The 4,309-nt window shown below is 38.0% G+C and overlaps 1 protein-coding gene across 1 annotated transcript in view; it reads left to right on the forward strand.

The window, feature by feature from the left end:
* LOC108687690 (epithelial discoidin domain-containing receptor 1-like) overlaps positions 1 to 4,309 on the forward strand; it is a 154,293-nt gene that overhangs the window by 68,754 nt on the left and 81,230 nt on the right. The gene's annotated exons all lie outside the window — the stretch shown is intronic.

The raw sequence follows: 4,309 nt of genomic DNA on the forward strand, positions 1-4,309 counted from the left end.
TTCCTAAAATATATTATACGTTATATGTTATTCATTGTATCCATAAACGGTTGGGATATCACCTCGGATGCAGCCAGAATATCTCACGGTCTCTTTAGTCTGGCTGCGATCAGTAAAATCCTCCTTTCGTCAGCATTGTTACGGAAAATCAGCGCGCATTTTTCACAAGTCGTCGGACAATAGGAAGGGAATGCCGGAGCATCCGACGCTGCCTTCCATTGTGATTTTTCCGTTTCTTTCGCGAAACTCCATTTGTTCGCGGCAGATCGAAGTTTGCGGTTGTTTCGCACGGCCATCCGCGCCCGAAATGCTACAGGTATCGTATTCTGATAAATGGAAAGTCGACTGGCCACTACATACAGCGTAATAAATCCAAACGTCGCGTGATAGACGATCCTCGAATAAAGCCCTCTATAATTCCAGGTTATCTTATCTGCGACGTCTGTCGATACAGTGAACGGTGAACATTCAGAAAGATTTCTTGTATTTCAGTTTCTCTCACTGAGTAACTGAATTCAGTAAAACAGAAGAATAGAAGCAAATTGAATCTCGTACGAACAATTTTTAAACCCCGTCTTATGCAGTCAGCTGAATAAAAAAAGTATATCATTATATCGTTTTATATACATAAAAAAATGACAATGTATAATTTTTTCATTTGTAAAAGTCACGTTAAAGTCAAAGAAGAATTTATTTATATGAATGGCTAAGTAAAATTCAATCGTATAACGCAGTATCTCTAAGAGAAGTACAAAATGCACGCCGCTCATGTTTGCATACAGATTCTGTTGCTTCTGTTCGTCGAGCTAAGGATACGCGAAATCCTAACTAGAATGGATCTGAATCATCGAAGCGTGCCTTCGAACGCGACACGAGGATCATGGCTGAGATCAATCCGTAAATTCGCTCGCGTCTTCTACCGCGTTTTGCTCTTCGCATAATACGCTATCTTCTCGGATTTACAATTTTCATACCTGGTGAATACTTCAGAATAAAAATGATGTGACAAACATTCACGTGAAATTTTGCAGGTAAATCCATGTAATCTTTGTAAGTTATTTTACTTTAAATATATGTGAATATATACCTTTAAGAGTGGATCCCAAAATTACCTATTATAGTTGTAATTTTACATGTAAGAATTTGTTGTAATTGTTGTTATAATTTTATTATAATACATGTAATTTTTTTACAGTTTATATACAATTCTATTGATTAATACTCGTCGTTAATAATACTACTGCAATATTACACTATTATATACTATTAATGTATAATGAATGAAATATATGCTATTAATGAATAAAAAACTTACGAAATAAAATTGATATTTTCGGCTGGACTCACAAAGAATCTTCACAAAGAATCTAACAGGATCTTATTATAATCTTTCGATTCATCTGGCTCGACAACGAGTCTCTCGTGAGCTAACAGTCTCTCAGGATCCGTAAACAGCAGCGACATTTTTTCGATTCGACAAAAAGGGAGATATCATTCTTGTTTTCACGAGCGTGTCCGATTCGCCCACGCTTAACAAATGATCGCACTCAAAAACGAATCTTCTCTGTCTCTCCCTCTCTTTCTCTCCCCAAGACTTTACAGATAATTAACTGACATTCGTCGGGCGTGGTTATGTTCGCGGTTAGCTCGTATTTCTCTGCGACAGTCGGTGCATACATGTTTTTACGACTGATAAGGATCGCTTTTCCACCGAGACATCCTGCTTCGCGTATCTATCCTGGACAACGACTTCACCGACAGAGCGGATTACTAAATTCATTGGCTTCGTTTTGTATAGAGGACTTTGCCTCCACGTCGTCGACATGGTTTCTCTTTGGCTTCCACGCAATTAGGGTCAACTCGACGATTTGTCGGGAGCGATTTCTTTCAGAGAGCTCGCGACAGGAAAAAGGCAAACAAGCATATCTCGTGAAACTCGTAATTATTAGTTAATAGTTAATAATAATAATGCATTCTAAGTTCTATTACGTGTCATACAGATGATACTTCCTTATATATCAATTAAATAACATATTATTCCATATGCAATAAATTACGCCGATCTGAGATACCGCGATATTATCTTTCGATAAAAACATATTTTGCCACAAATTCATAAATAATATTGAATTAATTATAGAATTATATAGAAGCTGTTAAACATTTATGAGAGGCTGTTCGGAGCTGCATATTGGAAATGAAATTAATAACTACTTAGCAAAACGAGACAACCCGTTATCATGTTTCGCGTTTCTATCGGCATTAGAAATAAATTAAATTAAATGATATTAAGTAATCGAATCGAGGCAGGTACACTGTTAAATATCAGAGCAGCAATAGTAATTTAATCTCTTGAATTAAATATTATTCTGTTATTTTTAACTTCCATATATATATATCAAAATGTAAAGTAATTTATTTTTGTAATTAGTTTCAAAGTAAATGTTCATATTAACGTATGCACGTATAGTAATAATAAACTAAATTTGAATCAAAAATATGTTTTCTTGAATCAAATTGTTTAACTTCATTGTTTCAATTTAACGACGATATTGAGTAATGGCGACCTACAGCAACAATTAAAAATAACTCAAATTGGATGCATCATTTGGTATGAATTTAAGTATTAACAAAGGCTCACGAATGGTGATGGAATTGCGTCGTGTGTGGCATGCGTTTGCGCGATTGGAAATCCGTAAGTGCAATGCCGTCAATAAAATATGCATATACACTCGTAGCCTCGTGTAGGTGCCGCGCTACATCCCACGTGGCATACTCTACACGGACGTCTCGCGTGTATTAATCTGCATAAACTCATTCCTATGCAAACGAAGAGATTCGACGTTGAACTAGGATATCACGCGAAGCCTCCGTGGCTTACATCGCGGCTTAAACAAGCTCGTATACGTGCGCACGCGTGCGGACGCATGCCGTCCGCGTGCACAAACCACGGGGTGAGTGCATAAAATATATAGATGTACGTGTGCGTGCGTATCGTAAACGTACTGATCGTAAACGGAATCTCCTTCGTCACGTCGACGGCATAATAATTGCGAAATCTCTCGTTTTCCCCGTGGTAGACGACGCTGGCCGGCCATCCAAAAGGACTGCGACGACGAGAAAATGGCACCTGCCTGAAACGATCGCGCGATAATCTGTCCTCTCCGTAGTCCGCGAGATGAAAAGAAAACAATCGATGAATAATTTTGTGGCCGCCAGAATACTTACTGCGTCCAGGGGAATTGATTTCGACGGAGCGCATCGCGAGCGTTAAGTCCCTCATGAATACAATCAGGAGATAAAGCTTTTATGGCGACTCGATGTATAAACGATACCGTTTTCCGATAATTTCTAATTTAACACTTAGTGCTTAGGGAGATTAAATGTTTATGCGAGAAACGGGGTGTTTCGTCATGACGTTTTACTAATCAGTGGGTCTTATAGCGTATATTGTTACGCTTAATTAAATGTTGCGGCAATAATTATGCTCGTTGAGAAACTCGCTCTATCATTTGCTTAATCCTTCTGCTACTACAGTTTCTTTTGCCAATTACGCTAGAAAAAAAAAAATATTCTCCCACCATATTTCAACTCAAATAATCCTCACCGTATGTATATTAATTTCAGATATAAATTTTCATGAAATAGCGAAGAAAAGAAGATATTTATTTGCAAACTAAAGTATAAAATCGCATAATTTAATTATTAATAAGAAAAGATTAATTTCTGCGCAGAAAGAAAAATACTCGAACTCGTTTACCTCATAATAATATTCCATCGCACGATTGCAGAAAATATAAATTTATTAATATAATCATCATTGATACATGCTTGATATAATCATCATTGATACATGGAGGCCACAAGTATTATTATTGCTACTTTGAAGTCAAATAAGACCTACAATGAGTACGACGATCACGCAGCTGTGAAGGACTTTGCAAGTGAGAATGCTCTTATCGGTTCGTCTTACAAAAAAAGAGAGAGAGAAATGATGACACGACGCACGCCGTAGGACAGATTGTGCACCGTCTCGCGGCTATAAGCTGCGGTATGTATGTTTAATGCGGAACACGCGAGGCCTACGACCGAGCGACTTCTTACTATCGTTCTCGCACATTATTTATTCACCGTCGGCGTAATTACCAACGGATACTTCATCAAACTTGAGACACCTTTCTCAGAGATATCGAGAGAGAAAGAGAGAGAGAGAGACAGAGAGAGAGACAGAGAGAGAGAGAGAGCGAGAGAGAGAGGAGAGAGAGAGAGAGAGAGAGAGAGAGAGAGAGAGAGAGAGAGAGAGAGAGAG

Source organism: Atta colombica, unplaced genomic scaffold (assembly GCF_001594045.1).
Source record: "Atta colombica isolate Treedump-2 unplaced genomic scaffold, Acol1.0 scaffold210, whole genome shotgun sequence".
Lineage (NCBI taxonomy): Eukaryota > Metazoa > Arthropoda > Insecta > Hymenoptera > Formicidae > Atta > Atta colombica.